Genomic DNA, 23,396 nt, shown 5'->3' with positions numbered 1-23,396 from the left:
ACAGAGTGAAAGTGGGATGGTGGAGGGAGAGGGAGGGAATTACTGGAAGTTGGAGAATTCGATGTTCATACCAAGGGGCTGGAGACGGTATATGAGGTGATGCTCCTCCAACCTGAGTTTGGCCTCATCATGACAGTAGAGGAGGCCATGTATGGACATATCCGAATGGGAATGTGAAGCCGAGTTGAAGTGGGTGGCAACCGGGAGATCCTGTCCCCTGCCCCCTCCTCCTCCAGTCCTAATGAAGGGTTTCGGGCCGAAACGTTGACTGCTCATTTCAATGGATGCTGCCCGACCTGCTGAGTTCATCCTGCTTTTGTACGTGTTAAATAATATGTAGTGTGATAAAAGAGCAAAATAGTGAGCAGAAGAGATTCTGCAGATACTGGAAGTCCAGAGTAACACATGTAAAATACTGGAGGAACACAACAGGTCAGGAAGTATCTATGGAAGGGAATAAATGGTTGATGTTTTGGGCTGAGACCCTTCATCAGGATTGCAAAATTGGAAGCTGGTGTTCATGGACCATTTAGAAATCTATTGGCCATGAGGAAGAATTAATAATAGTATTATTAGTAGTTAATTAGTGAAACAATATTGCTGCGAGGGGTGTCGGAGTTTGGAGTTCAATTTCAGTGTCCTTTATAAGAAAATTTGCACACTTTTCTCGTGTGTGTGGGTTTCCTCCCACAGTCCAAAGATGTACCGGTTGGTTGGTTAATTGGTCATTGTACATTGTCCTGTGATTAGACTAGAGTTTAAATCGATGGGTTGCTGAGTGGCGCAGCTTGATGGGCTGGAAGGGCCTGATCCATGCTCTACTCTATCTCAAAATAAAATAAAGAGGCTGTTCCAAAGATGTGAGTGTGTGTCTTCAGGTTCTGGTACCTCTTCCCTGATGGTGGTAATAGGAAGAGGGCACGTTCTGGATAGATTGCACCTTCTTGAGGCAGCACCTTTGGAAGATGCACTTGATGGTGTGGAGGCTGGTGCCGATGATGGAGCTGGCTCAGTTTACAATCCTCTGCAGCTTTTTATGATCCTGTGCAGTGGCTCCTACCATACCAGGCTGTAATGCAAGCTGTCAGAACGCTCTCCATGGTACATCTGTAGAGATTTGCTAGAGTCTTTGGTGACATACCAAATCTCCTCAAGCTCATAATCAAAGGTAGCCACTGCTATGCCTTTTTCATAATTGCATCAATATGTTGGGTGCAGGACAGATCTTCAGAAATGTTGACATTTTGGAACTTGAGGCTGCTCACCCTTTTCAATGCTCAGTTGTGGAAATAAGCTTCCCGTTCATGTTAGAACCATAGAACCATTGAACATTACAGCACAGAAACAGGCCCTTCCACCCTTCTTGGCTGTGCCAAACCATTTTTCTGCCTAGTCCCACTGACCTGCACCCGGCCCATATTCCTCCATACACCTCTCATCCATGTACCTGTCCAAGTTTTTCTTAAATGTTAAAAGTGAGCCCGCATTTACCACTTCATCTGTCAGCTCATTCCACACTCCCACCACTCTCTGTGTGAAGAAGCCCTCCCTAATGTTCCTTTTAAACTTCTCTCCCTTCACCCTTAACCCATGTCCTCTGGTTTTTTTCTCCCCTAGCCTCAATGGAAAAAGCCTGCTTGCATTCACTCTATCTATACCCATCATAATTTTATACACCTCTATCAAATCTCCCCTCATTCTTCTACGCTCCAGGGAATAAAGTCCTAACCTATTCAACCTTTCTCTTTAACTCAGTTTCTCAAGTCCCGGCAACATCCTTGTAAACCTTTTCTGCACTCTTTCAACCTTATTAATATCCTTCCTGTAATTTGGTGACCAAAACTGCACACAATACTCCAAATTGGGCCTCACCAATGTCTTATACAACCTCACCATAACATTCCAACTCTTATACTCAATACTTTGATTTATAAAGGCTAATGTACCAAAAGCTGTCTTTACTACCCTATCTACCTGTGACGCCACTTTTAGGGAATTATGTATCTGTATTCCTAGATCCCTCTGTTCTACTGCATTCCTCAGTGCCCTACCATTTACCTTGTATGTTCTACCTTGGTTTTTCCTTCCAAAGTGCAATACCTCACACTTGTCTGTATTAAACTCCATCCGCCATTTTTCCAGCTGGTCCAGATCCCTCTGCAAGCTTTGAAAACCTTCCTCACTGTCCACTACACCTCCAATCTTTGTATCATCAGCAAATTTGCTGATCCAGTTTACCACATTATCATCCAGATCATTGATATAGATGACAAATAACAATGGACCCAGTGTTACGACCGTGGCCCCCTCCTTTGTGAGAATGGCAGGATCGCTATTGATTCGAGTCAGGAGACCCAGGAAATGAGAGAAAGACATGCAGAATCCACAAAGAGTTTGGAATGTGTCCTGGCCTCCGAAAGGTGGAACCATTGGAAACGGCTATTGTCTCTTGGAGACGGACTTGTGTATTGAATCCTGTACGATGCATCGAAGCCCCCAGGCAATGAACCGAGGGGGGTGGGGGGGGGTTGGTGGAGGGATTGCATCATCCCACCCTGATTGACATCTGAGACCCTGTGAGTCAGGATAAAAGAGGGTCTGAGGAACAGCCCCTTCAGACGCACCAGAAGAAACGCTAACGATCCCGTAATAGCAAAAACCGGTGGGAAGGCCACATGCGAACGTTTCCATTTGCCCCGGAATCGGTGGGCCTTTACCACAGGAGAACGGTTTTTAGCTAACAACGGGGAAATCAACTCCCAACGTCTCTCGAAGGATTGACATCATAAAAGGAATGGGCAAGTTTTAACCCGTCTTTCTCTCCAACCAAAAAGCTGCAGCTTGAATGAACTACAGTGACTTTTATATTTCCATCGGACAATACATTATCCCCTAGACAACGATAGAGCTATTTCTTATTGATTATTATTATACCCGCGCTTTTAGATTTAGTATTGACGAAGTATATTATCTGTATGTTTGCATTGATATTATTTTGTGTACTTTTATCAATAAATACTGTTAAAAATAGTACCATCAGACTTCAACGGACCTCTCTATCTTTGCTGGTAAGTGATCCAGTTATGGGGTACGTAACACCAGCACTGATCCCTGTGGCACACCACTAGTCACAGGCCTCCACTCAGAAGCAATCCTCCACTACCACTCTCTGACTTCTCTCATTGAGCCAATGTCTAATCCAATTTACTACCTCACCATGTATACTTAATGACTGAATCTTCCTAACTAACCTCCCATACGGAACCTTGTCAAAGGCCTTACTGAAGTCCATGTAGACAACATCCCCTGCCTTCCCTTCATCCGCTTTCCTGGTAACCTCCTCGAAAAACCCTAATAGATTTGTTAAACATGACCTACCACCCACAAAGCCATGTTGACTCTCCCTATTAAGTCCCTGTCTATCTAAATACTTGTAGATCCTATCTCTTAGTACTCCTTCCAGTAATTTACCTACTACCGACGTCAAACTTACTGGCCTATAATTTCCCGGATTACTTTTAGAGCCTTTTTTAAACAATGGAACAACATGAGCTATCCTCCAATCCTCTGGCACCTCATCCGTAGATATTGACATTTTAAATATATCTGCCAGGGCCCCTGCAATTTCAACACTAGTCTCCTTCAAGGTGTGAGGGAATACCCTGTCAGGTCCTGGGGATTTATCTACTCTGATTTGCCTCAAGATAGCAAGTACCTCCTCCTCTTCAATCTGTATAGGTTCCATGACCTCACTACCTGTTTGCCTTAATTCCATTGACTCCATGCCAATTTCCTTAGTAAATATAGATGCAAAAAACCCATTTAAAATCTCCCCCATTTCTTTTGGTTCCATACGTAGCTGACCACTCTGATCTTCAAGAGGACTAATTTTATCCCTTACTATCCTTTTGCTCTTAATATACCTGTGGAAGCTCTTTGGGTTATCCTTCACCTTGACTGCCAAAGCAACCTCATGTCTTCTTTTAGCCCTCCTGATTTCTTTCTTAAGTATTTTTTTGCACTTTTTATACTCCTCAAGTACCTTATTTGCTCCCTGTTTCCTATACATGTCATACACCTCTCTCTTCTTCTTTATCAGAGTTCCAATATCCTTAGAGAACCAAGGTTCCTTATCCTTATTCACTCTGCCTTTAATCCTGACAGGAACATGCAAACTCTGCACTCTCAAAATTTCTCCTTTGAAGGCCTCCCACTTACCAACGACATCCTTGCCAGATAACAACCTGTCCTAATGCACGCTTTTTAGATCCTTCCTCATTACTTCAAAATTGGCTTTTTTTCCAGTTTAGAACCTCAGCCCGAGGACCAGATCTATCTTTATCTATGATCAAGTTGAAACTAATGGTATTATGATCATTGGACCCAAAGTGTTAAACTACACACACTTCCATCACCTGTCTTAACTCGTTTCCTAATAGGAGATCTAATATTGCATCCTCTCTAGTTGGTATCTCTATATATTGATGTAGAAAACTTTCCTGAAGACATTTTACAAACTCTAACCCGTCTAAACCTTTAACAGTATGGACGTCCCAATCAATACATGGAGAATTAAAATCCTCTACTATCACAACTTTGTTGTGCAGTTGTCTGCTATCTCTCTGCAGATTTGCTCCTCCCAATTCTCGCTGACTATTGAGTGGTCTATAATACAACCCCATTAATGTGGTCATACCTTGTGAAAGAATTCTTCCTCAATTATTCTCAAATCCTCTTAACCATTAACTTAAGCTACAATCTCAAATTGCTGATCCTCTGAGAAAGGAAATTTAACCGTAATGTTTACTGTCAAAGTCTCTCATCTCTTGATACAGTTTAATTAAATCAGGCTCCATTCAAAAGAAAAAAATCTCATCGTAGATGGTCTCTTGTTATAAATTCACTTCTGTATCCTTATTTTTAGAGAATTTGGATGGCTGCAGTGTGCTCTTCGCGCCAGATGTTGGAGAACTGGGAGACCCAGGGTCTCCCGGAGAACTACATCTGTATGAAGTGCATCCGGCTGCATCTCCTTGAAGGCCGTGTTAGGGATCTGGAGCAGCAACTGGATGACCTTCGGCTTGTATGGGAGAGCGAGGATATAATTGATCAAAGTTACAGGGAGGTAGTCACGCTGAAGTTGCAGGAGGTGAGTAGCTGGGTGACCGTCAGGAGAAATGGAAATAGGCAGGTAGAGCAGATCACCTCTATGGCCATGCCCCTCAAAAACAAGTATACTGCTTTAGATACCTTTGTGGGGGATGACCTCCCAGGCAAATGCCACGGCAACCACGGGTTACAGGCTCTGAGCATGGTTCTGTGGTGCAGAAGGGGAAAAAGAGAGAAGGGACTGGTAGTGATAGGTACCCTGTAAGTGAGAGGAACAGACAGGAGATTCTGTGGACATGAATGGGACACCCGGATGGTATGTTGCCTCCCAGGGGCCAGGGTTAGGGATGTTTCAGATCACATCCACAACATTTTGGAGATGGAGGGGGAGCAGCCAGATGTCTTAGTACATATTGGTATAGGAAGGAAAGGCAATGAATTCCTGAAGAGAATTTAGAGAACTAGGTAGAAAGCTGAGAAGCAGGACCTCCCGAGTAGTAATTTCTGGATTGCTGCCTGCGCCATGCCCCAGTGAGGGTAGAAACAGGATGATTTGGCAGATAAATGCATAAGCTGAGAAGCTGGTGCAGAGGGCAGGGCTTCATGTTCTTGGATAATTGGGATCTCTTCTGGGGTAGGTATGACCTGTTCAAAAGTGATGGGTTGCACCTGAAGCCAAGGAGGGCCAATATACTCGCGGGCAGGTTTGTTAGAGCTGTTGGGGAGGGTTTAATCTAACTTGGCGGGGGGGTGGGAACTGGAATGAAGGGGCTCAGGAAAGGACGGATAGTAAAAAAAAAAGTAAAGATAGCATGCAGTAAGACTGTCAGGAAGGGCAGACAGATGGTGGGACTTAGTTGCAGCCAAAAGGCTGAGTATCAAATCATTAGGGATGCAGAGTCAGAAAGGCAGCAAGTACACTACTCAAGGTATTCCATCTAAATGTGCGTAGTATAAGAAATAAGGTGGATGATCTTGTTGCAATATTACAGATTGCCAGGTATGATGTTGTGGCCATCCCTGAATCGTGGCTGAAGGGTGGTTGTAGTTGGGAGATGAATGTCCAAGTTTACACATAGTATTGGAGGGAGAGGAAGGTAGGCAGAGGGGTTGGTGTGGCTCTACTGGTAAAGAATGGCATCAAATCAGTAGAAAGATGTGACATAGGATCAGAAGATGATGAATCGTAGTGGGTTGAGTTAAGAAACTGCAAGGGTAAAAGGACGTTGATGGCAGTTATATACAGGCCTCCCAACAGTGGCTGGCAGGCGGACCACAGGTTACAGCAGGAAATAGAAAAGGCGAGTCAAAAGGGCAATAGTCATGGGAGATTTTAAACATGCAGGTCGATTGGGAAAATCAGGTTGGTAATGATCTCAAGAGAGTGAGTTTGTTGAATGCCTAAGAGGTGGGTTTTTAGAGCAGTTTGTTGTTGAACCTACTAGGGGATATACTGGATTGGGGGTATGTAATGAACTGGAGGCAATTAGAGAACTTAAGGTAAAAGAACCCTTAGGAACCAGTGATTACAATATGATTGTGTACAACTTAAAATTTGATAGGGAGAAAGTAAAGTCTGATGTAGCAGTATTTCAGTGGAGTAAGGGAAATTACAGTGGTATGAGAGAAGAATTAGCCAAAGTAAATTGGAAGGAGGTGCTGTCAGGGATGTCAGCAGAGCAGCAATGGTGTGCGTTTCTGGGAAAAATGAGGAAGGTGCAGGACATGTGTATTCCAAAAATGAAGAAATACTCAAATGGCAAAATAGTACAACCTTAGCTGACGAGAGTTCAAAGCTATTGTAAAAGCAAAAGAAAGGGCATAGAACAAAGCAAAAATTGGTAGGAAGATAGAGGATTGGGAAGTTTTAAAAAACCTACAGAGTGCAACTAATAAAATTATTGGAAGGGAAAAGATGAAATATGAAAGCAAGCTAGTAAATTATATCAAAGTGGATAGTAAAAGTTTTTTTTGAAGTATGTTAAAAATAAGTGAAATGAGAATGGGTATAAGACCATTAGAAAATAAGGCAGGAGAAATAATAATGGGGGAGAGGGAGATGGTTGATGAACTAAATGAATATTTTGCGTCGGTCTTCATTGTGGAAGACACTAGCAGTATGCTAGGTGTTGTAGTGTGAAGGAAGAGAAATGGGTGCAGTTACAATTGCAAGAGAGAAGGTGCTCAAAATGTTGAAAGACCTGAAGGTGCATAAGTCACCCAGACCAGATGAACTGCACCCTAGGATTCTGAAAGATGTTGTCTTAGAGATTGTGGTGGCATTAGAGATGATCTTTCAAAAATCATTGGACTCTGGCAAATGTTACTCTACTCTTTAAGAACGGAGGAAGGCAGCAGAAAGGAAATTATAGACCAGTTAGTCTAACCACAGTAGTTGGGAAGATGTTCGAGTCAATTGTTAAGGATGAGGTGATGTTGGCTGCCTGTGACTAGTGTTCTGCAGGGGTCGGTGTTGCGACCACTTCTTTTTATGCTGTATATAAATGATTTGTATGATGGAATGGATGGCTTTGTTGCCAAGTTTGCAAGTGATACAAAGATCGGTGGAGGGGCAGTTACTGTTGAGAAAACAGGTAGGATGCAGAGGGACTTAAGACAGATTAGGAGAATGGGCAAGAAAGTGGCAAATGAAATACAGTATTGGAAAATGCATGGTCATGCACTTTGGTCGTAGAAATAAATATACGGACCATTTTTTAAATGGGGACAAAATCCAGGAATCTGAGATGCAGAGGGACTTGGGAGTCCATATCATATTTTTACTGAGTTAAGTATTGTATGTAATTAGTTTTGCTACAACAAGTGTATGGGACATTGGAAAAAAGTTGAATTTCCCCATGGGGATGAATAAAGTATCTATCTATCTATCTATCTATCTACCCTGAAGGGTAACTTGCAGGTTAAGATGGTGAGGAAAGCAAATGCCATGTTAGCATTCATTTCAAGAGGTCTGAATTACAAGAGCAATGACGTGATGCTGGCACTGTTGAGGCCTCACCTTGAGTCTCGTGAACAGTTTTGGGCCCCTCATCTTCAAAAAGATGTGCTGGCATTGGAGAGGGTCCAGAGGAGGTTGACAAGAGTGATTCCAGAAATGAAAGAGTTATCATATGAGGTACGTTTGACGGCTCTGGGTTTGTACTCGCTGGAATTCAGAAGGATGAGGGGGGATCTTATTAAAACCTTTCGAATGTTGAAAGGCCTAGACGGAGTAGACTCTCCCATGGTGGGGGAGTCTAGGACAAGAGGACATAGACTCAGGATAGTGGGGCACCCTTTAAAAACAGAGGTGTGGAGATATTTCTTTAGCCAGAGGGTGGTGAATTTGTGGAATTTGTTGCCACATGCAGCTGTGGAGTACAGGTCTTTGGGTGTATTTAAGGCAGAGATTGATAGGTTCTTGATTGGACATGGCATCAAAGGTTACGGGGAGAAGGCCGGGAACTGGGGTTGAGGGGGTGATAGAGAAAAAGATCAGCCACGATTGAATGGCAGAGCAGACTCGATGGGCCAGATAGCCTAATTCTGCTCCTTTGTCTTATGGTCTTATGATCTATCCATCCATCATTGTCATTACAGTTGTATGATTTGAATACATCTTCGCTAAAATACTTGCCTTTATAAGAACACGGACTTCCGGTGGCTGTAATGGAGTAAGTTGCACTAGCTACGTGCTCCGAAATTATTTGCTTACTTTGCTGTTTAAACCTATCTCGGTGAGAGCACCATGAGTACAAAGCTGTCAAAAAAAGAGACTACTTTAGAGACTTTGACTGAAATGATCCAACAAATGTCAGAGAAACTCGAAAAATTGGATAAACTGGATGACTTGGAATCCAAGTTTGATTTGTTACAGAATTCCTTCGACCTGGTTAAATCTGAACTGAAAACGCTTAATCGGAAACTTGGAAGCATACAGCAGACTGTGAATGACCACGAAATTCGTATTAAGCTACACGAAGAATCTCTGCCGGTGTTGCAGAAGGATATTGAAGGTTTCAAGAGAATTTCTAAGGATCAACTTAAAAAATACGACGCGTTACTGAAGAAACTTACAGATTTGGAGACCAGGAACCGAAGGTGCAATATCAGAACTCTTGGGCTTCCTGAAAAACTGGAGGGTAATCAACCTATCGATTTTTGTGCTCAAATGCTGAAAGATTTATTCCCTGATATATTATCGGAACTACCAAAATTTGAGCGCATTCACCAAGTTACCCCCGCCTAATTGGGATCCTGCCAAACCTCGCTCTATTATCATTCGCTTTTATGACCATCAGATTAAAGAACAGATCCATCGTGAATCAAGGAAGAAATGTGTATTACAATTTCGTGATCAACAGTTTCGGATCGTTCAAGATTATCCACCGGAAGTTCTAAGAGCTAGACAGGCTTTTAAAGAGGTCATGTCTGATCTTTTTAAGCTTGGCTGTTGCCTTTCTCTCAGAGATCCGTGTAAACTCAAGGTTACTACTTCTGATAATAAGGTTTCTTGGTTTACGAAGCCTGAAGAAACTAAGAAACTTTTACTAAGTCTCCATCCTTAAATTCAACTTTGAGTTGTTTTGTGTTAAATGTTTTAATTTCAGGTGTTCAATCAAGTAATTGGCATTTTGTTGATAACAAGGTTTCTTGGTTTTACGAGGTCTTAATCACTTGTTTGAGTAAGTAACTGGCGCCTTGTTATCTTTCAAACTATGCAAAATATGCAGGCAGACTGCATCCATTTTCTCTTTTGCTGCTTTTCGCAGCTCTTTTTAAATGATACGTTATATTCTCTCAGTGTTATGTAGGAAGCTATCTAAACCGCTTCCCTTTTAAATTATCTTCTATTTGTTTCTTTACTCTTTTTTTGCACCCGCGAGTATTTGTTGTTTTACTTATTGATTTTCCATATTTGATTTTCCTTATCTGTCTTTCCTTTTTTACCGAGACTAATACTTATAATTTCCCATGGTTTTTTTTATCGTAATTAGCAAACTTATTTACTTTGATTTTTTTATATATATATATTTACAATCATTTATTCAGCGCAGCTATACATATATATTTTCTGGAGCCACCGGAGTTTTAGGTTGGGAACGTTAGAATTAGTCTTCAGCCTCCCTTGGCTGATTTCTCTCTTTGGGGGGAGGGAGGGGGGAAATGGGTTCTTCTATAAAGCTGATTGGATGTTTTTACTGTTTTACTTATTCACTATCTACATGTCTGTGATTACCTTTTATACATTACTAAAGGATACTTGATGGATTCTTTTATTAATATACTCAGTTTTAATGTGAAAGGTCTAAATAACCCTGTTAAACAAAATAAGATTTTCTCTTATATCCAGAAACTTAAAACTCATATAATCTTTCTCCAAGAAACCTATATTCATAAAGATGATATTTCACGTTCTTTCAAAGGATGCAAGGGTATACATTTTCACTCACCCTCTCAAATCTAGATCGAGAGGCGTCTCTATCCTGTTTGATCAGAATTTATCCTGTATTCAACATAATGTAATTTCTGATACAAATGGGCGCTTTGTTATTGTTTCGGGTAGTCTTGGGAATAAACTAATCGTATTTGCGAATGTATACGCTCCAAATACAGATGACTCATTGTTCTTTGAATGTCCTTTCTCTTTTCTGCCTGATTTGAATCGGTATTCCTTAGTGATGGGTGGAGATCTTAATTTTTGGCTTGACCCTATATTAGACTGCTCTTCAAGTAAAACCCCTGTCACTAATAAATCAGTCTTACTTTTTAAATCTTTTTTATCTCAATGTGGTATTCTTGACGTGTGGCATTTTTTACACTCCCAAGAAAAGGATTATTCATATTTCTCTCAGGTTCATCATATGTACTCTCGGATTGATTTTTTTTATATAAATAGAAACTTGCTTCCACAGGTACGATTCTGTGATTATAAGGAGATTGCTTTGTCTGATCATGCACCTGTGCTTCTGGCTTTAAGATTACCTATTTACTCTGTACCAAATAGAAGTTGGCGTTTTAACTTATCATTGTTATCTGATAAAAATTTTCTAAAGTTTTTGGAAAACCATATTACTGTTTTCTTTAAAGAAAATTTTAAAGGAGATACTGCTGGTAATATAGTCTGGGATACTTTTAAAGCATATATTCGTGGAGAAATTATCTCTTACTCTACATATATAAAGAAAAAAGCTGACAAAGAAAGGTCTGACCTAGCAGCAATATTAAAAGATCTTGATCGAAAGTATGCCCTATCTCTAGATCCAAGTATATATAATAAGCGTATTGAAATCCAATCCAAGTATAATCTTCTGCTGACTTACCCAATTGAACGACAGCTGTTGAGAGATAAAACTCAATTTTACATTCATGGGGATAGAACTGGTAGTTTATTAGCCAATCGCTTAAAATCTTTTACAGTTAATTGTCAGATCACAGAAATTTTTAAAGATAATGGAACTAAGAGATCAGATCATTCTGAAATTAGCAACATATTTAAAGACTTTTGCCTTAAATTGTATCAGTCTGACTCTTCTTCAGATGATACCTATATGAATGCTTTTTTCAGTAATATCAACATTCCTACATTGTCTGCTGATAGTCTAACACAGTTAGATCAACCTATTTCCAATGAAGAAGTGGCTGAGGCTATACGTGCTTTACATCCTGTTAAGACCCCAGGACCTGATGGCTTTCCTGGGGAGTCTTATAAAATTTTCACTATGTTACTTACACCTTATTTATCCTCTGTTTTATCAGAGTCCTTTAAATCAGGTAAACTCCCTCAATCTTTTTATGAAACTTTTATTTCTCTTATTCTTAAAAAAAATAAAAATCCAGCTGAATGTTCTTCATACAGACCGATTTCTTTATTAAATGTTGATGCAAAAATTTTAGCCAAAATCTTAGCTTGAAGACTTGAAAATATTCTACCATCTATAATATCACATGACCAGACAGGAATTATTAAAAATCATTACTCACATTTTAATATACGTCGGTTATTGAATGTGATATATTCACCATCCAAAAAAATATCAGAGTGTATATTATCCTTAGATGCAGAAAAAGCCTTTGATAGGATTGAGTGGAATTATCTTTTTAAGACCTTAGAAAAGTTTAATTTTGGGCCTAATTTTATTCGTTGGGTTAAATTAATCTACTTGTCTCCTACCGCTCAGGTTATTACTAACTCCCAAATTTCTAAGCCCTTTAAATTACAGCGGGGAACTAGACAAGGATGTCCTCTTAGTCCTTTACTTTTTGCTTTAGCTATAGAACCCTTAGCAATAGCACTTCGAGAAGCTAAGGACATTTCTGGTATACTAAGGGAAGGTATGTCTCATAAAATTTCATTATACGCTGATGATATTTTACTTTTTATCTCTAACACTGAAACTTCTTTACCTTTGGTTCTTTCTTTAATCTCCCAGTTTAGTTCTTTTTCAGGATATAAGCTGAACCTACATAAAAGTGAGCTATTTCCTTTAAATGACCTAATGTCATCAAATGCCAAATTTCCGTTCAAAGTTGTTACAAGTCAATTTACATATTTAGGTGTAACAATTACTAAAAACTTCAAGAATTTATTCAAAGAGAACTTAAACCCCTTATTGAATTATGTGAAAAAGACTCTTTCTAAATGGTCCCCTTTTTCTTTATCCCTAATTGGCCGAATTAATTCGATTAAAATGAAGATTCTTCCTAAATTTTTATATCTTTTTCAGGCCTTACCTATTTTTATTCCTAAAACGTACTTTGATTCTTTAGATTCAATTTTAACCTCTTATATCTGGAATAATAAACAAGCTCTTTTAAGTAAAGTTTACTTACAAAGAAATAAAGAGATGGGTGGACTAGCCCTACCCAATTTTAGGGTTTACTATTGGGCTGCCAATATAAGGAATATTACTTTCTGGTCCTATTATATTTATCGTAAAGATTGCCCATCATGGGTCTCCTTAGAAGTTAATTCTGTAAAAAATTCCTCTATTGTCTCTCTTCTTGGATCATACTCTTCTTTTTCAGCAAATAAAACAACAGATAACATAATTGTTAAGCAAACTTTAAGGATCTGGTCTCAATTTAGAAAAATTTTTGGTTTAGCGAATTTTTCATTATCATCTCCTTACTTTTTTTTTATCCCTTTCATGACTGATAAAGTCTTTAAAGATTGGGATGAATTAGGTATGAAGTGTTTTTGGGACCTGTTTATCTCAGGATCTCTTGCTTCATTTGACCAATTGTCAAATAAATTTGCACTCCCAAAATCACATTTTTACAGATACCTTCAAATTAGAGATTTTCTACGTTTCCAATTAGCTACTTTTCCTATAGGTCCTGATAAAAATTTACTGGACGATCTTTTAAAATTAAAACCTTTTGTTAATGGTTCTATTACCGGTATCTGTAACTTGTTGATTGATTCTAGACAAGACTTTTTAGATAAAATAAAGCTTGGGAGGATGACCTAAATTGTCAGATTTCTGACAATAGATGGAATAAAATTCTTAAACGGGTTAATAAATCATCTTTCTGTGCTCGTCATTCTCTTCTACAATTTAAAGTGATTCATAGAGCTTACATTTCTAAACAGAAGCTCTCCCGTTTTTACCCGAATGTTTCTCCACTTTGTAATAAATGCAACTCTGCTGATGCCTCTTTAATTCATGTGTTTTGGTTTTGCCCTACAATTGAAAAGTTTTGGCGGGAAGTATTTCATACCTTCTCTCAACTTTTTAGGGTCCAATTTGACCCAAATCCCCTTACTGCCTTGTTTGGTATTATTGCAAATGAAGATATAACTTTAAATACTCCTAACCTACAGGTTTTAGTTTTTACCTCTCTTTTAGCAAGAAGAGCAATCTTGCTTATATGGAAGGAGTCTACCCCTCCTACACATCTTCAATGGCTACGTGATATTATGTCGTATTTAAATTTAGAAAAGATCTGCTGCTCAGTCTTAAATTTGAAACAATCTTTTTATGATATTTGGGGACCTTTCCTAAATTACTTTTCCAATTTATAAAGTTTAACAGTGCACAGACTTTTATGTATATTTTTATCTTCTCTTCTTAAGTGAATATGTTTTTTTTTCTAATTATCCATTGTCATCCATCAGCTTTTTTCTTTGGTAGTTGGTAGGGGATTGACTTTTTTCTATATATAAAAAAATTTCTTTTATGATGTATGACCTATCTTTAAATTTTTGATTACAGAGTGGTATACCTTTATGTGTTATGCTATAACATTTTGATCAATTTTATTACAATATATGAATGTACACAAGTTATGTTGAGATGTATCTATGTGTTGCACTCTATAAATCTTTTTTTTCTTCTGAATAAAAATATTGTAAAAAGAAAGCCTTTACAAGAACACCTACTGGATGCCATAAAGAAAATAAATAAATTAGGCTGATAATTTGTAAAGGGCAGTTTTATTTTAGGACTAGCTATGCAACTGCGTATATCATTGCAATTGCGTGAGAAATAATTTCTGGCTTAAATCTAATATCTAGATTTTTAATAGTAAGATTTGTGAATAGACACGTTTCATTTAATGTGTGATTATTGTAAATGAGATGATTGTGAAATCCTGGTTCTTTCTCAGTCTTGATTAATAGAGTTTTTAAACTGCAAATGTTCAGATTCATATGATTAATATGTTTTTTTAATAGACACAGGATAATTTTTAAACAATTGTTCTCTGTTGAAGAATCACATTAGGATTCTGGATATGATTAACAAATTATATAAACTGATAGTAAAATTATGAATGGCTAAGTTGTAGTGTAGCTCTGATCATTACAGTTTAGTTTATTTGCTGGATAAATTTTGATATGTTCAATTTCACTCTTAACAATTTGAGCTTCATGTGTTGCAAAGGCTATCAATGTTTAACTCTTTGACGTTTTTTTGAGCACTGTGTCAGTTGTCAATGAGACTTAGACAGACAAATGTTAGATAGGACTGTCAAGAGCAGGTGTTGGCTTGTGTTTTTTTCAGTCACTAAATAAGGATTTGAGGACAATTATACAATCCTGGCTAAGATAACTTAATTGAAGTTGGAACCATCCACTTCCTTAACTCTTTGACCCAGTCATATATTTTTAATTTTTGCCTTTGAGATTGAGCTATGATATGGTATAGACAGAAAATGTAAATACAGGTGTCCCCCGTTTTTCGAATGTTCGCTTTACGACAACTCGCTGTTACGAAAGACCTACGTTAGTACTGTTTTCGCTAACCAACGAGGATTTTTGCTTTTATGAAAAAAAGATGCCGGCTTTATACGTGTGTTTACCCCGAGAAAGACTACAATGACCGTGAAGACTTGTGTGGGCAGCTGTTTGCGCATGCGTGTACGTGCCGATTTGTTTTTCTCTGAATCGATTTTGGCTTGCTGTCTTCCTGAGTTTGATAAGTGAAACTACACCGTACCTACAATATTTCTACTTTATATAGGGTGTATATTTATGATATCATTCCTGCTTTTACTATATGTTAGAGTTATTTTAGGTTTTATGTGTTATTTGGTTTGATTTGGTAGGTTTTTTTGGGTCTGGGAATGCTCAAAAATTTTTCCCATATAAATGAATGGTAATTGCTTCTTCGCTTTAGGACATTTTGGTTTACAAATGGTTTCATAGGAATGCTGTACCTTCGGATTGCGGGGGAAACCTGTAATTATTGAACTGCTTCAAAATTCAGTGACTCCACAGTCTGTCATTAATGAGTCTGTCATTATTGAAAAGAATCGTTCCTGTTCCATTGAAACAGGTACTTTGTTACATTTGTTACATTGGATTTTCTTGCTTTGATATTGGTTTTCTGGCCTGCAGCAATATTTATGGAACGTTCAGGAGACAGTCTGTAAAAAAAAAACTTTTAATAAACTGAATATACTTTGTGGCATGGTACCATGGTAGCATAGTAGTTAGCTTAATGATTTGCAGAGACAGAGATAGGAAGTATGGGGTTCAATTCATGCCACTGTCTTTCAAAACTTCTTATGTTCTCCCCATGACCACACTTGTTTCCTCCAGGTGCTCCAGTTTCTTTCCACATTCCAAAGACATACAGATAGGTAAGGGCTAAAAAATTGTTAGCATGTTATATAGGCGCCAGAAATGTGGTGATACTTGTGGGCTGCCCTCAGCACATTCTCTGACTATGTTGGTCATTAACACAAATGACATATTTCACTAAATGTTTTGATGTTTCAATGTTCTGTGACATAAAGCTGATCTTTTTTTCTGTTCCTTGTGAGTAGTGCACATAAATCTGTACATAGCAAAGCAGACTTCATAAACTGTTAATGGTTCATCGAGCATGCGTACTCAACAGAACCAGCAAGTACTTTGGTCAGCATCGATCTCATAATTAAACTTAAAATTGAAGTAAGATTGGATAGGTTTGGGTTGCTTTCTTTGTATCAGAGCAGGATTGGGGCACTTAATTGCATAATATTGTGAAGAGACTTTTTCCATGTCATGGTGTTTTGAAAAAACAAGGGCTACAATTTTAGGATAATTGATAAAAATCTTGGAGGGGAGATGAAGAAAATCATTCCACCCAGGGAATGGTGGGCCAGAACTCATTGCCTAAAAGAGAAGCAGAAGGCTGAAATTTGGAATGTTCTGTGGGGAGTAGTGGCAGAGGCTGTTACAATAGGGAAATTTAAAGGACTCCTTGATATGCACAGGGATATAAGAAAAATGGAGGGTTAGGGGCTATGTAGGAAGGTTGCTTAAGGTTGTTATTGCTGGTGATGGTAGTGAGTATAAGCTTCTACTACCTATTAAATGCTCCCAATGGTGTGCATCTCAAGTAGCCTCTGACAACCAAGTCCAGCTGCTGGCCTTCACGTGTGGTGTTGCTAATAAGCCTGGAGGAACTGTTTCTACTTTTTTACCCCAGCCTCCCGTCTCCTGCCACCCTACTGGGGATAGGGTTCTTCGTGTCCATACCTACCACCCTACCGGCCTCTGCGAACAACACATAATTCTCTGCAACCTCCACCATCTCCAATGGGATCCCATCACCCAGCACATCTTTCCTTCCACCGCCCCCCCCCCACCCACTTTCTGCTTTCTTCAGGGATCCCCTTGTCCATTTGTCCCTCCACACTGATCTCCCTCATGGCACTTATCCTTGCAAGTGGAATGTGCTGCACCTCCCCCTACACCACCTCCCTCACTACTATTCAGGACCCTAAACAGTCCTTCCAGGTGAGGCGGCACTTCACCTGTGAGTCTGTTGGGGTCGTGTACTGTGTCCAGTGCTCCCAGTATGGCCTCCTGGTGAGACCAGCTGTAGATTAGGAGGACCGTTTTGCCGCGTACCTATGCTCTGTCCACCAGAACAGGTGATATTTCACAGTTGCCACTCATTTTAATTCCACTTCCTATTCCCATTCCTCTACTGTTACGATGAGGCCACATTCAGGTTGGAGGAACAACACCTCATATTCCATCTGGGTAGCCTCAAACCTGATGGCATAGATATTGATTTCTTGAACTTCTGTGCCTTATTTCCTTGCCTGCTGTTGCTTCCCTCTGGTGCTCCTACTTCCTTTTCTTTCTTCCATGGCTTTCTGTTCTCTCCTATCAGACTCCCTCCATCTCCAGCCCTTTATTTCTTTTTCACCAATCAACTTCCCAGCTGTTTACTTCATCCTTCCCCCTTCAGGTCACACTTATCACCTTGTGTTTCTCTGTCCCCTCTTCTACCTATTAAATCTACTCTTCAGCCTTTTTTCTCCAGTCCTGCTGAAAGGTTTCGGCCTGAAACATCAACTGTACTCTTTTCCATAGATGCTGCCTGGCCTGCGGAGTTCCTCCAGCATTTTGTGTGTGTTGCTTGGATTTCCAGCATCTGCAGATTTTCTCTTGTTTGTGATTAGATCATACTTGGCTTTGCTTGGACACAAGACCATAAGATATCGGAGCAGAATTAGGTCACTTGGCCCATCAAGTCTGCTCTGCCATTTCATCATGGCTGATCCAATTTTTCTCTCAGCCCCAATCTTGTGCCTTCTCCCCGTATCCCTTCATGCCCTGACCAAACAAGAATCTATTAACCTCTGCCTTAAATATGCATAAAGACTTGGCCTCCACAGCTGCCTGTGGGCAAAGAATTCCACAGATTCACCACTCTCTAAATAAAGAACTTCCTTCTCATCTGTTCTGAAAGCCTCTATTCTGAGGCTATATCCTCAGGTCATAGACTCTCCCACCGTAGGAAGCATCCTCTCCACATCCACTCTATCAAGGCCTTTCACCATTCAATAGGTTTTAATTAGGTCACCTCTCATTCTATCCTGGAATCATTTTCATAAACCTTCTTTGTACCTGGAGGCACATGACAAGGTAGGCCAAAGCCAGCCTGGTTTTCTGAAATCATTTTTGTAAACCTCCTTGAGTTCTTGGAGGCAGATAACAAGATATGTCAAAGCCAGCATGGTTTCCTGAAAGGAAAATCCTGCCTGACAAACCGACTGCAATTCTTTGAGGAAATTGCAAGCAGGGTCGACAAAGGAGATGCAATAGACGTGGTGTACTTGGATTTTCACAAGGCCTTTGACAAGGTGCCGCACATGAGGCTGCTTAGCAAGATAAGATCCCATGGAATTACTAGCATGGGTGGAGCATTGGCTGGTCGGCAGAAAACAGAGTGGGAATAAAGGGATCCTGTTCTGGTTGGCTGCCGGTTACCAGTGGAGTTTCACAGGGGTTGGTGTTGGGATCGCTGCTTTTTATGATGTATGTCAGTGATTTGGACTATGGGATTAACGGATTTGTGGCTAAATTTGCCGATGATACAAAGATAGGTGGAAGAGTGGGTAGTGTTGAGGAAACAGAGAGCCTGCAGAGAGACTTAGATAGCTTAAGGGAATGGGCAAAAAAGTGGCAAATGAAATACAATGTTGGAAAGTGTGTGGTCATGCACTTTGGTGGAAGAAATAAATGGGCAGACTATTATTTAGTACCTTCCTCTGCAATTCGATCCTAACCAGAAGACCACAATCTATGCAAATTTTTGATAACATCTCCTCGCTGACGATCAACACTGGTGCACCTCAGGGATGTGTGCTTAGCCCACTGCTCTACTCTCTCTATACCCATAATTGTGTGGCTAGGCATAGCTCAGTTACCATCTGCAAATCTGCTGACGATACAGTCATTGTTGGTAGAATTTTAGGTGGTGACAAGAGGACGTACAGGAGTGAGATATGCCAACTAGTGGAGTGGTGTTGCAGCAACAACCTGGCACTTAATGTCAGTAAGATGAAAGAGCTGATTGTGGACTTCAGGAAGGATAAGACAAAGGAACACATACCAATCCTCATAGAGGGATCAGAAATAGAGAAAGTGAGCAGTTTCAAGTTCCTGGGTTCCTGGGATCTCTGAGGATCTAACCTGGTCCCAACATATTGATGCAGTTATAATGAAGGCAAGCCAGCTGCTATACTTCATGAGGAGTTTGAAGAGAATTGGTATGTCACAAATGCACTCAAAAACTTCTATAGATGTACCATGGAGAGCATTCTGACAGGCTGTATCACTGTACAGTATGGAGGGGCTACTGCACAGGACCAAAAGAAGCTGCAGAGGTTTCTAAATTTAGTCAGCTTCATCTTGGGTACTAGCCTACAAAGTACCCAGGACATCTTTAGGGAGCGGTGTCTCAGAAAGGCAGCGTTCATTATTAAGGACCTCCAGCACCCAGGGCATGCCCTTTTCTCATTGCTACCATCAGGTAGAGTCAAGTCAAGTCACTTTTATTGTCATTTCGACCATAACTGCTGGTACAGTACATAGTAAAAATGAGACGTTTTTCAGGACCGTGGTGTTACATGACACAGTACAAAAACTAGACTAAACTACGTAAAAAAAAAAACAAACACAGAGAAAGCTACACTAGACTACAGACCTACACAGGACTGCATTAAAGTGCACAAAAACAGTGCAGGCATTACAATAAATAATAAACTGGACCATAGGGCAAGGTGTCAGTCCAGGCTTCGGGTATTGAGGAGTCTGATAGCTTGGGGATAGAAACTGTTACATAAATGAGGGGTGCATGGGGTCCTTCATAATGCTGTTTCCTTTGCGAATGCAGTGTGTAGTGTAAATGTCCGTGACGGCGGGAAGAGAGACCCTGATGATCTTCTCAGCTGACCTCACTATCCGCTGCAGGGTCTTGCGATCCGAGATGGTACAATTACCGAACCAGGCAGTGATGCAGCTGCTCAGGATGCTCTCAATACAACCCCTGTAGAATGTGATGAGGATGGGGGGTGGGAGATGGACTTTCCTCAGCCTTCTCACAAAGTAGAGACGCTGCTGGGCTTTCTTTGCTATGGAGCTGGTGTTGAGGGACCAGGTGAGATTGTCTGTCAGGTGAACACCAATTAACTTGATGCTCTTTGCGATCTCTACCAAGGAGCTGTCGATGTTCAGTGGGGAGTGGGTCAGCAGAGTGAACAGCAGGTGCAGAAGCCTGAAGGCACACACTCTGCGATTCAGGAACAGCTTCTTCCCCTCTGCTATCCAAGTCCTAAATGGACATTGAACCCTTGAACACTACCTCACTTTTTTAAAATATACATTATTTCTGTTTTTTGCATGATTTTTAGTCTAGATAGATAGATAGATAGATACTTTATTCATCCCCATGGGGAAATTCAACTTTTTTTCCCAATGTCCCATACACTTGTTGTAGCAAAGCTAATTACATACAATACTTAACTCAGTAAAAAAATATGATATGCATCTAAATCACCATCTCAAAAAGCATTAATAATAGCTTTTAAAAAGTTCTTAAGTCCTGGCGGTAGAATTGTAAAGCCTAATGGCATTGGGGAGTATTGACCTCTTCATCCTGTCTGAGGAGCATTGCATCGATAGTAACCTGTCACTGAAACTGCTTCTCTGTCTCTGGATGGTGCTATGTAGAGGATGTTCAGAGTTATCCATAATTGACCGTAGCCTACTCAGCGCCCTTCGCTCAGCTACCGATGTTAAACTCTCCAGTACTTTGCCCACGACAGAGCCCGCCTTCCTTACCAGCTTATTAAGACGTGAGGCGTCCCTCTTCTTAATACTTCCTCCCCAACACGCCACCACAAAGAAGAGGGCGCTCTCCACAACTGACCTATAGAACATCTTCAGCATTCATTTATATTCAATATATTCAATATATGTATACTGTAATTGATTCATTTATTTTTATTAATTCTATATTATGTATTGCATTGAACTGCAGCTGCTAAGTTAACAAATTTCACGTCAGATACCAGTGATAATAAACCCAATTCTGATTTACTGCTGCACATTGTTCGCAACTTGTATATCAGTGTTCATTAAAAGTAATCAAGCATGCAGAAAGTCGAACAACAGGAAATGCTGTTGTACACTGTAACTTCCTGTTGTTCAACCTGGAGCATTATTACTGTTTTGCCATTGGAAACAAAATATAGAGGTCAGTTAACACAGGTTATTAATGACTTGTGGAAGTATGATATTACTAAATATGGCTGGTAGCCTACTTAACTTTAATTACCTTTTCCTGTGGCACAATTATATGGCTCCCTCGAAGTTTTCCTTTGCCCTATTTCATCTTTTGCATGTTTTACATGAACCACTGCAAGCATTCAGAGTACTTTTAATGAATTTTTGCTAACATTGTTAACATGGCACTTAATGTACTTAGAGTAGACAATCATGCTTCAAATATGCCAATCTTGAAGTTTGGATCTATATTTCTAAACATTCGTGTGCATGATCTCTAATTTAGTTTGTGGTTTGTTGTAAAGATTGAGTTATTTGTCTGCTGTGTTTATGTATAGTTAAAAGAAACAAAAAAATGTTGAAACTATCAGCTGTCTACCACCTCCCTGCTTCTAACTTCATTCCCCTCCTCCACCCACCTGTCACCTGCCAGCTTGTACTCCTCCCCCATCCCTACCTTTTAAGTCTGGCTGCTTCCCCCTTCCTTTCCAGTCTTGATGAACGGTCTCAGCCTGAAACGTCGACTCTTTATTAATTTCCATAGGTGCTGTCTGATCTGCTGAGTTCCTCCAGCATTTTGTGTGTGTTACTCTGTATTTCCAGCATCTCCAGAATCTCTTGTGTAAATGTTGAAACTACTTGGCTTATTTAGAGGATATGTGGATCAACATAACGGCACAGCTCTGTGACCTTCATCAAAACCTTTGCAGCAATACAGTATGTTCTCATGCAAGGACATTGAACTGAAATGTAAACTGTTTCACTCTACACAAATGCTGACCTTTCCTAGCATTTTTTATTTATTTCAGATAGCAACTATCCCAGTATTTTGTTTTTCCATTAATATGATTGAACTCTTCTGATTTTTAAAAGGTTTTGTAGCTTTCCAAAAATATATTTTGATTAGTTTATAAGTAATTTACAATAAGCATTCAAATAAAATTGTTTCAAATTTTCATATATTTTTGAGAAGCTGATTTTTCACTTGTTTGGAAATAATTTAAAGGCACCATAATGTAGTGGTTGGCATAACGCTATTACAGTGTCAGGATTATATTCTGTTGCTGTCTGAAAGGAGTTTGTATTTTACCAATGGTTAGTATTGACAGCAGAGCTAATTTTGTGCTTGTACAACAAAAGAGAAGCACTACTGTAAAGCTGATAAAAGTTCAAAGTATAAAGTAAATTTATTATCAAAATACATATATGTCACCATATACCACCCTGAGATTCATTTTCTTGTGGACGTAGTCAGTAATTCCAATAACCATAATAGAATCAATGAAAGACCACACCAACAGGGCAGACAACCAGTGTGCAAACTCTGTCCTCTTATGAATTAGAAAAGAGTCAGCTTTATCATCATTGACATAGGTCATGGAATTTGTTGTTTTGTGATAGCAGTACTCTTAATGACATAAAAATTACTGAGTTACAAAATAAATTAAGAGTGCTAAAGACGAATAACGAGATAGTGTTCATGGACTGTTCAGAAGTCTGATGGCAGAGGGGAAGAAACTGATCCTAAAATGTTGATTATGGGTTTTCGGTCTCTGTATCTCCTTGATGGTAGCAATGAGAAGAGGGCATGCCTTTGGGTGATGGGGGTCCTTAATGATGGATGCTGCCTTCTTGAGGCAGAACCTCTTGCAGATTTCCTTGATGGTGGTGAGGTTTGTCCCATGATGGAACTGGCTGAGTCTACAACCGTCTGCAGCCTCTTTTGTTCCGGCACATTGGAACTTCCATACCAGGCAGTGACACAACCAGT

General features: G+C 39.7%; 1 protein-coding gene across 4 annotated transcripts in view; it reads left to right on the top strand.

Annotated features, from left to right (window-relative positions):
* sik3 (SIK family kinase 3) overlaps positions 1–23,396 on the top strand; it is a 344,954-nt gene that overhangs the window by 105,773 nt on the left and 215,785 nt on the right. The gene's annotated exons all lie outside the window — the stretch shown is intronic.

Source organism: Hemitrygon akajei, chromosome 26, assembly GCF_048418815.1.
Source record: "Hemitrygon akajei chromosome 26, sHemAka1.3, whole genome shotgun sequence".
In the NCBI taxonomy this organism is placed as follows: Eukaryota; Metazoa; Chordata; class Chondrichthyes; order Myliobatiformes; family Dasyatidae; genus Hemitrygon; species Hemitrygon akajei.
This window is presented reverse-complemented; position numbering and strand designations above follow the sequence as displayed.